The following is a 10,928-nucleotide window of genomic DNA, read 5'->3' as shown; positions in this document are numbered from 1 at the left end:
GATTGTGCCACTGCACTGCAGCCTGGGCAACAGAGTGAGACCCTGTCTCACAAAAACAGAAAGGCTGAGCGGGGTTGGGGAGTGGGGGAGGCTGAGCGGGGTTGGGGGGTGTGGGGTGGAGATCGCCCACCTGGAGCCCACCTGCCCTGCTGGGAGCTCACACAGACCTCCTTGCCCAGAGCACACTGGGTGTCCAGCAACTCCCAGGTGGAGCATGGGAGCCAGGCCATGTGCCATCCTGGAGGCTATGAAGGGACTCGTCACTGAGGTCTGTGCCAGAGCACTTAAGCATCTTATGCTAATCTGCTCTCGGAACCACCCAGAGATGCAGAATAAGAGGCCCCAACCAAGGCCACAACCCCTTCATCACAGCTGTCACAAATCCACTGTCCCGTCTCCAGCTTACCTCCTCCGTGGTTGTTCCCACCGCCTCCCAAGCTCAGCTCTGTCTGTCACCTGCCCCTCCGCCAGGCCCACCAGCCTGGACCTGTGCCACTAACTGGCTCGCAGCTGGGAGCCCTTCAGCTCTTTTTCCATTTCTGTTTTCTCCTTTCTTCATACTTAGCTTAAAGCTGCCAGCCCTTTAGCGGGCAGCCCATGAATCCAAACTCCCCAAGAAATTCTACAAGAGACATTTATCAATGTCACCTGCACCGGCTGGCAAACGACCTTCACTTGTGAGTTCCGTGTCCAGTCTTCCAAACACACTTCTCAAGGACCTGAATCCTTGTGTCATCCGAATCGAATCCTGAAGACTACAGACGGTTCTCTAACACTGAATGCTACATGAACAATTGGGGGTCTGGTGATAACACATCTTCCATTTTGCTTACGGTTATCTTCATTTTTACAACTTTGCTCAATATTCCCCAAATCCTTGGCCAATAAACTGCTCTGCTACTTTGTGTTTTGAAAGTGTTCACTTTGTTCTCTTTCTCCATAATCAATTCCTTTTAACCAAAACCTTTCACCTCTTTCGAAGCCATTGGCCTATGAATCCTAACACTGGCCACATAATCAAGAAGCCAACTATGACACAGGTCCTTATGCCCTTTGAGCAAACCTCCCCACCCCTGCACCCACAATCCTGCAGAGCTGAGACGGGCAGGTGGCCGAGGAAAGCAGGTGAAAGGTCAGTTTGATGCACCGTGCATTGCCAGGTTTCAAAACACGCCCAAGGAAAACGGAGATATGGGAATTGCCTCTGTAATATAAAACAAACAATAAAACTTGGTGCGTGATAACAGACTTCCAAGAAAATGGTCTTTATAGCAACTGAAATATGTAAATAATTTATGAGTGGGGCAGAAGTCTTTCAACATAGCCTTGCAATCAACAGGTATGGAGATACTAACAGGTGGGTAGGAAGGTAGGTAGGTAAGACATACAGATATACAGATTCCTTTTTGTGCTCTTAATAATGAAGATAAAGAACATTCTTTTTTTTTTTTTTTTTTTTTGAGATGAAGTTTTGCTCCATCACCCAGGCTGGAGTGCAGTGACATGATCTCAGCTCACAGCAACTTCTGCCTGCTGGGTTCAAGTGATTCTCCTGCCTCAGCCTCCCAGGTAGCTGGGATTACAGGCATGCGCCACCACGCCTGGCTAATTTTGTATTTTTAGTAGAGATGGGCTTTGACCATGTTGACCAGGCTGGTCTCGAACTGACCTCAAGCGATCCGTCCACCTCGGCGTCCTAAAGTGCTGGGATTACAGGCATGAGCCACTGCACCCAACTCAGAACATTCCTTTTACCAAACCCTTTGGCATATGCTAGACAATGTGACCCATATATATTTTTATATTGATGTATCTGACTAGCATTAGATCATTTAATTCTCGCTAGCACCCTAGGAAATGGGTAATAGGGCTACCTCCATGTACTAATGAGAAAACCAGGGCTTAGATGTCAAGAAACTTGCCCAATGTCACAGCCAGCAAATAGCAGGGCTGGAAATCAAACCCAGGCCCAGGCCCAGGCCAGGCATGGTGGCTCACACCTCTAATCCCAGCACTTTGGGAGGCTGAGGCAGATGGATCACCTGAGGTCAGGAGTTCGAGACCTGTCTGACCGATATGGTGAAACCCAGTCTCTACTAAAAATACAAAATATTAGCTGGGCATGGTGGTGTGCACCTGTAGTCCCAGATACTAGGGAAGCTGAGACAGGAGAATTTCTTGAACCCGGCAGGTGGAGGTTGCAGTGAGCCGAGATTGCACCACTGCACTCAGCCTGGGCGACAGAGTGAGACTCCGTCTCAAAAAAAAAAAAACACCCAGGTCCAACTCCAAAACTTGTACTCTTAAATCCCCAAGCAAAGTGGTAGGTACTATACAAAACGTTCTACTTAGGATTCCTACAGTTACAACACAGATATAAAATTAGGTCACTGTTGTAACCAAAATGATGAGATTGCAGCCAGCAATAAAACTCCAGTAAATACAAACACCATCAGCGCCAACTGTAAAATTATCCACATGCTACAGTCTTCCCACTGCACAGTGCCCACGCACACAGGAGCAGGCTCTGCCTTCTACTCAAACCTAGCTAGCAGCTGCTCATCTCCTCCAGCGGTAAACAACTGTGTTGGAAATCCTCTGAGAAAAGGTTAGCCTGGGAAGCGACAGCTTAGCTCAGCAGGAGTACCAGGCAGGGCCTCTAGGAAAAGAGAAAGTGTGAGGCTGGATGACATGGGCCCCATCCCTGGAAAAACTGGAGGCGGCATCGTAGGCAGAGTCGGAAGCAGTGTCTCTGGCGAAGGGCAGGGCAGTTCTCTTATCATCTACAACACATTCTTGGATGCCCGGGTGACCAGTGCCTGGGAAGTTTCCGCTTGGCTAGAAAGCTAGAGCGGGCCTCCGGGACTGGCTCCAGTCCGGGGAAACCACCTTCACAACATGCATGACTTCCAAGGTGGCAAAAATCTGGCCTGGCCTCCTCACTGCTGCCCAAAGAACTTCAAGGGAAGTACCAGGAAGGCTCTGGAAGGACATCAGCAGCCCAGGGGTTTCCCTAAAACTAGCAAGCGCGTGCAGTAAAGTTCATGGCTCTTCTGAACTGAGGTGCAGGCAAAAATTAGCAATAATGGGAAGGAAGAAAAGCAGCAGCTCCTGTTCACTGGGCAAGCGTGGGTGCGTGCTCTCCGCACTGCGTGAGCCACATCGTTATTCAATTGCAGATATGCGTATTTGTAATGGTGCCCCTGTACTTTTCCAGTAAATGTGTATATACACAAATAGAAGTTATTTCCCAAAGTTGGCTGGGTGTGTTGGCTCCTGCCTGTAATCCCAGCACTTTGGGAGGCCGAGGCGGGTGGATCACCTGAGGTCAGGAGTTCAAAAGCAGCCAGGCCAACATGGTGAAACCCCATCTCTACTAAAATTACAAAACATTAGCTGGGCGTGGTGGTGGGTGCCTGTAGCAGGAGAACTGCTTGAACCCGGGAGGCGGAGGTTGCAGTAAGCCAAGGTCGCACCACTGCACTCCAGACTGGGAAACAAGAGCGAAACTCCATCTCAAAAAAGCAAAAAAACAAAAAAATTGTTTCCCAAACCCGACGGAGGCACCTTAGAAGTGAGAATGTGAGACTCACCTTATGTTTTTTGGAGGGTTTCATGTACAAGAAAGGTGAAGGAATTTTCATTATTTATTTATTTTTTTATAAGACAGGGTCTTGTTCTGTTGCTGAGGGTGACCTTGAACTCCTGGCTCAAGAGATCCTCTTGCCTCAGCCTAAGCTGGGACTACAGGTGTGCTCCACCACACCCAGCCTGGAGCTCTCATTATGAAAGGTTGCACCTTGAATTCATGACTGATCATTCAATATTCACATTATTTAAATCGGCCACACAGTGAATTTCCTGTACTGAAGTTTATCATGACGGACTATTCACATTTATAGGGTCAATATAATGGGTTGTCAGGTTATAAAACGAATTCTGGGCTGGGCACGGTGGCTCACGCCTGTAATCCCAGCACTTCGGGAGGCTGAGGCAGGTGGATCACCTGAGGTCAGGAGTTCAAGACGAGCCTGGTCAACATGGCGAAACCTCGTCTTTACTAAAAATAACAAAAATTAGCCGGGTGTGGTGGTGGGTGCCTGTAATCCCAGCTACTCGGGAGGCTGAGGCAGGAGAATCCCTTGAACCTGGGAGGTGGAGTTTGTGGTGAGCTGAGATGATGCCACTGCACTCCAGCCTGGGTGACAGAGTGAGACTTCATCTCAAAAAACAGAAATAATAAAATCAAAGGAATTCTGGACTGGGTATGCTAGCTCACACCTATAATCCCAACACTTTGGCAGGCGGAGGCAGGAAGTTCGCTTGAGCCCAGGTATTTGAGACCAGTCTAGGCAATGTAGCAAGACCCCATCTCTACAAAACATACATAAATTAGCCAAGTGTGGGTAGTGCATGCCTGTCGTCCCAACTACTCAGGAGTATCGCTCAAGCCCAGGAGTTTGAGGTTACAGTGAGCTATGATCATGCCACTGCACTCTAGCCTGGATGACAGAGCGAGACCCTGTCTTACCAGGTACTGTAAAAATTAAGCCAATTCTGGGCGGATCACTTGAGGTCAGGAGTTTGAGACCAGCCTGGCCAACATGATGAAACTCCATCTCTACTAAAAAATAAAAACTAGCTAGGCTTGGTGGTGCGTGCCTATAATCCCAGCTACTCAGGAGGCTGAAGCAGGAGAACTGCTTGAATCCAGGAGGCAGAGGCTTCAGTGAGTCGTGATTGAGCCACTGCATTCCAGCCTGGACGACAGGGCGAGACTCCATCTCAAAAAAAAAAAAAAAAATTAAGCCAATTCAAATTCAGACCTTATAGTGCACCACGTCAATAAGTAATGGTTAGATAAATACAGACAAATGTGATCTTAGCCACTGTGTGTATGTGAAGAAGTATAAAGAAACCAGGAAGCCCGGCATGGTGGCTCATGCCTGGAATCGCCACGCTTTGGGAGGCCAAGGTAAAAGGGTCACTTAAGGCCAGGAGTTCAAGACCAGCCTGGACAGCATAGTGAGGCCTGTCTCTACAAAAAATATAAAAAATTAGCCAGGTGTGGTGGCACGTGCTTGTGGGCCTAGCTATGCAAGAGGCTGAAGAAGGAGGATCCCTTGAGCCCAAATGGGAGATTATGTTGAACCATGATGGCACCACGGCACTGCACTCCAGCTTGGGCAACCAAGCAAGATCCTGTCTCTGAAAAAAAAAAAAAAAAAAGTCCGGGCGCGGTGGCTCATGCCTGTAATACCAGCACTTTGGGAGGCTGAGGCAGGCAGATCACCTGAGGTCAGGAGTTCAAGACCAGCTTGGTCAACACGGTGAAACCTCGTCTCTACTAAAAATACAAAAATTAGCTGGGCATGGTGGCACGCACCTGTAGTCCCAGCTACTTGGAAGGCTGAGGCAGGAGAATCGCTTGAACCCAGAAGGCGGAGGCTGCAGCGAGCTGAGACCACACCACTGCACTCCAGCCTAGGCAACAGAGTGAGACTTCCTCAAAAGAAAGTAAGGAAAAAAAAAGAAAAGAGAGAAAGAAAAATGAAACCAAATATCCAAGAAAAGAAAGGGAGGGAAGGAAGGAGGGAAGGAGGGAGGGAGGGAGAAAGGAAGAGAGGGAGGAAAGAACGAAAAAGGAAAGCAAACCTTCATGTATTCAATCTTTTTCAGGGTACTGGAGGAAATGACAGTTGGCCAATCAGGGATAAATGCTTTTATAAATGACGAATCATTTGATAAAAAGCCAAATTTCAGTGATAGCATATGACAGTTTCTTTCTTTTTTTTTTTGAGACAGAGTCTTGCTCTGTCAACCAGGCTGGAGTGCAGTGGCATGATTGTGATCTCGGCTCACTGCAACCTCCGTCTCCCAGGTTCAAGCGATTCTCCTGCCTCCGCCTCCCGAGTAGCTGGGACTACAGGCGTGCGCCACCATGCCCCGCTTATTTTTTGTATCTTAGTAGAGACGAGGTTTCACTATGTTGGCCAGGCTGGTCTCGATCTCCTGACCTCATGATCCACCCGTCGTGGCCTCCTGAAGTGCTGGGAGAAGAACACAGTGCTCGGCTGACAGTTTCTTCAAGGTTATTTAGTTTACTCCTCACCAGGGCGTCAGAACACAGCGTTAGGAACGCTCTCTGTGGTGACTCAATGTGACTCGACGACCACAGGACCCCCAGATTGAGCCAGGGCTGGTGGGCAAAGCAGACGTCACTACAGAGAGCTAGCAGCTTGCTGTGGGGAGAGAATAGGGACGTGGTCTCGGGTCCAGACGTCCTCAGCCACAGTAGCAGTGTGAAGGTGCATTGAGGGGGGACCCAAATGCTCCTCCACTCCCTGCCTCCCTCACAGGAACTTCCCATAACACAAACAGAAATAGCAGTGCCCTTCGTCAGGAGGTTGTGGCAATCCAGAGTGGAAAAAGGGTACCTCGGGCAGGGCGAGGGGGCTTATGCCTCTAATCCCAGTGCTTTGGGAGGCTGAAGTGGGAGGATCGCTTGAGGCCAGGAGTGCACTATGATTGTGCCACGGCACTCCAGCCTGGACAACAGGGCAAGACCTTGTCACTAAAAAAAATAAAAAAGAGGAAAAGAAAGGATGTCTCAAATGTTCTGCCATTCCTTCAACACATATCTGAATGTCTGCTCTGGGCCGCTGAAACAATGAGGAAGGCGAGTGTAAGGGCGAGTTAGGAAGAAGTAGCAGCACTTAGCCCCGGCCGCATGTAGGGGCTTAGGGAACAAGAAGAATGCAGGCTGGCTCTCCAGCTCTCGGGCTGGGTACCACAAACCACCAGCATCAGGAGTATGAAGCCTTCCTTTCTTAACCTAAAGAACTTGAGGTCCAACGCCTAAGCTATATCCCTCAGGAAGCAGAGCGGTACCCACCCTACTGCCCAACCCTCCAAGGTGACCGTGATCCTCCTGCCCACCCCGGAGAGGCACGCCTCACTCAGCAGCATCATTTCTTTCATTGTTAACTTCCAAAGATGTTTCTGGACCCAAGAACAATCCTCACCAAAACAAAGGCAAAGGCCGACAGACACTTCTGAGGCTATCAAGTTACCCAAACAGGCAGCTGGCCTCAGCCCAGGGCCTGCTGGGGATGCAACCTTCACCTGACATTTGAATGAGGTAAAAGTTGAAATTTACACAAGGTAACAAATATTTGAAGCTAGCAAGCAGAAAAAAGTCCTTACTTGTGTTAAGCAATCAATTTGTTTAAAAAACATATCCTGTACATGTCGTCAAAGAAACTGGTAATAGTGGTGGCATCTGGAGAGGGGAACCAAGTGAGAGGGACTCTGTATCTGCACCTTAAAAAAAAAAAAAAAATAGAGACAGGATCTGGCTCTGTCACCCAGACTGGAGTGCAGTGGTGCAATCATAGTTCACTGCAGTCTCCACCTCCTGGGCTAAAGCCATCCTCCTACCTCAGCCTCCTGAGTAGCTGGGACCACAGATGCACTCCACCGGGCCTTACTAATTGTAGAGACGGGGTCTGGCTCTGTTGCCCATGTTGGACATTCCTGGCCTCAAAGCAATCCTCCCACCTTGGCCTCCCAAAGCACTGAGATTACAGGCGTGAGCCACGAGTCCAGGCCCACTCGTGCCTCTTTAACTCTGCATCGTGTGCTTATATCGCTTATTTGTAAAAACAACAACAACAAAAGTTTTCACAAGAAAAGCTCAAGACTGGCAGAAGACAATTGGGGCCTCTTTAAAGTGTGTTGGAGAGAATCTCTCCAACACAATCTCGAACAGCCATTTTAATTCTCAAAGCACCAATTCTTCCGGAATTCAAGTTCAGGCTTCCACCAGCAACAGAACTCTGGCCTGCCAATAATAACCATGCAGAGTGACTAAACATTTTTTCCAACAAAGGAAAAAATGCAAACGATCAAAGTGCAGAAGCAGCCCTTGGCCAGCGCAGGCGCCGGTTTCCGCCTCCTGCCGCCGCTGCCACCGCCCCTGCGCCTTTAGATTTCGGGCAGCAAGTTTAATTGCTTGCTTGGAACGCGTCCTCGGAAGGGCACCGCCAGCAACTGCGGCTTCGCGCCCCGCCCCTTCCCCCAAGCCCCGGGCGGGCGTCACGTGACGGCTGAGAAAAGTAGGGGAAAGGTCAGCAGCAGCCCCGCCCCCGGGCTGGCGCGTCCCAGGCGCTCGGATCCTGTTCCACCCGCCGTGCCCACAGAGACCTTCCGGAGCGAGCTGGCGCCCGTCCCTGTGGCCACCCCAGCGACAGCGGGAGAAATGCAACGCACCTCTCCGTGGAAAGGTCGAGCCCTGCGGTGCCCAACTTTGGGGACAGCTAGGTGCTCAGTGCTTCTGATGACAGATGCTGCATCCAGCGAGCCAGAAACGCAGGCACCGCGCTCAAGAGCCCAGGGCGCGTCTAAAAGGGGCTCACTGTGAAGCCCCAGTGAAAACTGACAGTGTTTTTATGAATGGGCACGCGGGGCCAGGGTTGGGTAAGGGCAGGCCCTCGTTCCAGGACTCCCTGGAGGCCCAGCTTGACCGCTCGGTGACCACTGGTCCGGGGCCGGGGCCAAAGACAGCCGCCGCAGCAGCATCGGAAGGAACCCAGTTTAATTCTCTGCCCCAGGGTAGGCGGCTTGTGTTTAGTACCAACTCGAAACGTTATTTTGGCCTGTGCATGATGCTAATTTCTGCCACTTTGAAACAAAGTGTGTGCACTCCCAAACCTGGCCCTTTTTACTGTTTGATTCCAACTGTTAAGATAAGAGTTCAAGTGCAAGGTCGAGGCAGCAATGCTTCACAGGAAGGAAACCAGTAACTTACATGCGAAAAGCAGTCCACAGGTTCTTGGTATTGAGGCAAAACCAACCCAAAGAATCCCCAGACCAAATGACAGCTGGATGCTCGCTGGTCTCAGCGGTGTGCATTCTCAGAGACACTAATGTCCTCAATTTATTGCTACGTTTACTCGGTTAGAGTTGCCTTAAAGAATTTGGAAAGGCCCGGAGGTGGGGGTGCTTCCTGACATAAATAAAAGACCAGGGCTCAGCCACTTTTTATTCACTTGGTGTGTGGCTTGGAAATAAACATGCTTGCATATCTGGAATGACCAGAAACCAGACACCTGTGGAAGAAAATGGTGTAACAAAATACACCGTTGCAAAAGGTAAAACCGATTTTCATTTTATTCGGTAACTTACAAAGTTACCGGCTTCCTACTAAAATCTGTTCTTAAATATTTTATAACACACGGAGCCGAGAGGAACCAAAAGCCTGTGCCGAGTTGGGAATATTAACTCTGTTACGTATTTAACCTGGTAGTTAGTTGGGATTTTAACTCTCTGAGTTGTTTTCTTTCTTTCTTTCTTTTTTTTTTTTTTAAGTAAGATCAGCCCTCATCTTTGAGTCCTGCGGCTTTAAGGAAAGCCAAGGGCGGATTTACATTTTTAAGAGGCTGACCCACGGCCTTTCCTGACAAAGCGAAAGAAGCCGGCTGTTGGCTGGCTGCGGCGGTGGCTCCAAGATGGGGCTGCCCCGCGTGGTCCTGACCGCACCGTCGGGCTCGCAGGCCAAGTTCGCCAGGGCCCGGCCACGTGACACCCCCACCCTCCCGCGGCCCCGCAGCTCCCGGCCCGGCACGACCTTGGGCACGCGCTCCGAGCCCACCTGCCCTTGACCCAGCGTTGCACGGGAGAGGCTGCGGGGCGCTCCCAAGCAGGCACGGGGCCCGGCACCCTCATCCTGCTCACGGCAGCGCTCGGACCCCGCCTGGAGTCCCTGCGCCAAGGGCGTGTCCCGACGGCTGCACTGCGAGGGCGGGCTTGGGGAGGAGGACCGGGGAGACGGGCGCTGGGATGGGGTCAGCGGCGTTCTGCCGAATCCCGAGGGCCAAGCATCCCTCCCTCAGCCGCACTGCACCTGCCCGCAGGTGACCGATCCACGGGCGGACCCTCAGACCCAATCCTCTCCGGAGCCGGGGTGGGATGGGCAGGGACAGGAGCCGGAGGCCCTACTGGCCCCGGGCGAAGGCATCCTGGAAAGCATCCAGAGCGTCCAGCATCCCTCCCGCGGCCACCCGCAGGCAGACCGACCCCCGGTCAGACCCTCAGACTCAAGCCAGTCCGGGGCGGATTAAGGAGTGGGAGACAAGGGAGCCGGTGGCCCCGTTGGCCCCGGGCCGGAGGCCTCCAGCCAAGTCCGGAGGGCCGAGCATCCCTCCCACGGCCGCACGGGACCCGCCTGCTGACGGACCGACCCCCGGCGGGCCCCCAGACCCAATCCCCTGCGGGACATGGCGAGCCCCGGTCCCTCTCCGGGTCCAGGATCTCCACAACCCCGCCGTCCGGGGGAAATACCGGGGTTCCTCTCGGCGCCCCGGTTCTCCGGCGGGGTCCCCCACCAGGTCCGGTTCCCGGCAGCCCCGCGCGCCGCCCGTGCCCGGCCCCCGCAGCCCGCAGGGCCGCTCCGTCCCTCCCCACCGCGCGCGGCCGGGCCTCACCGAGTCAGCGACGGAGGTGCGGCAGCGGCAGCGGCGGCGGCGGCGGTGGCTGTGGCAGCGGTGGCAGCGGCGGCAGCGGCGGCTGAGTGAGCGAGCGGCGAGCGGGCTCCGGGAAAGGAGGGCCGCGGGTGAGGCCGAGCGCACCCGACGCCGGCGGCAGCGGATTGGCTGAGGCGGGTCCGGCTGCGGCGCCGGCGGGCGGGGGACTCCCGGCGCGCGGAGGGCGGACCCGGGGCCTGAGCGGGGCGGGGCGTCCGCCTGGCGAGAAGGGGAGGGAAACTGAGGCTCCCGCGGGTGCTCGCGTCCTCGACCTCTGCCGGAATGGGGTCTAGGACGAAATTCCTCACCCTCCGAGCCTCAGTTTCCTCATCCGTAAAATGAGTCATCTCGTGGAGGCTGTGCGCATAAAATGCTTGGCTATGTGCCTGGCTCATGCTCGCGGCT

The 10,928-nt window shown here is 52.7% G+C and overlaps 1 protein-coding gene across 1 annotated transcript in view; it reads right to left on the bottom strand.

The window, feature by feature from the left end:
- LOC116418426 (carnitine O-palmitoyltransferase 1, liver isoform-like) overlaps positions 1-10,661 on the bottom strand; it is a 29,507-nt gene extending 18,846 nt beyond the window's left edge. The window contains exon 1 of the mRNA XM_031933957.1: positions 10,485-10,661. The gene's annotated coding sequence lies outside the window, so the exon portion shown is untranslated. The remainder of the gene's footprint in view (positions 1-10,484) is intronic.
- Between the last annotated feature and the right edge of the window lie 267 nt (positions 10,662-10,928).

This window comes from Piliocolobus tephrosceles, chromosome 13, assembly GCF_002776525.5.
Source record: "Piliocolobus tephrosceles isolate RC106 chromosome 13, ASM277652v3, whole genome shotgun sequence".
In the NCBI taxonomy this organism is placed as follows: Eukaryota; Metazoa; Chordata; class Mammalia; order Primates; family Cercopithecidae; genus Piliocolobus; species Piliocolobus tephrosceles.
This window is presented reverse-complemented; position numbering and strand designations above follow the sequence as displayed.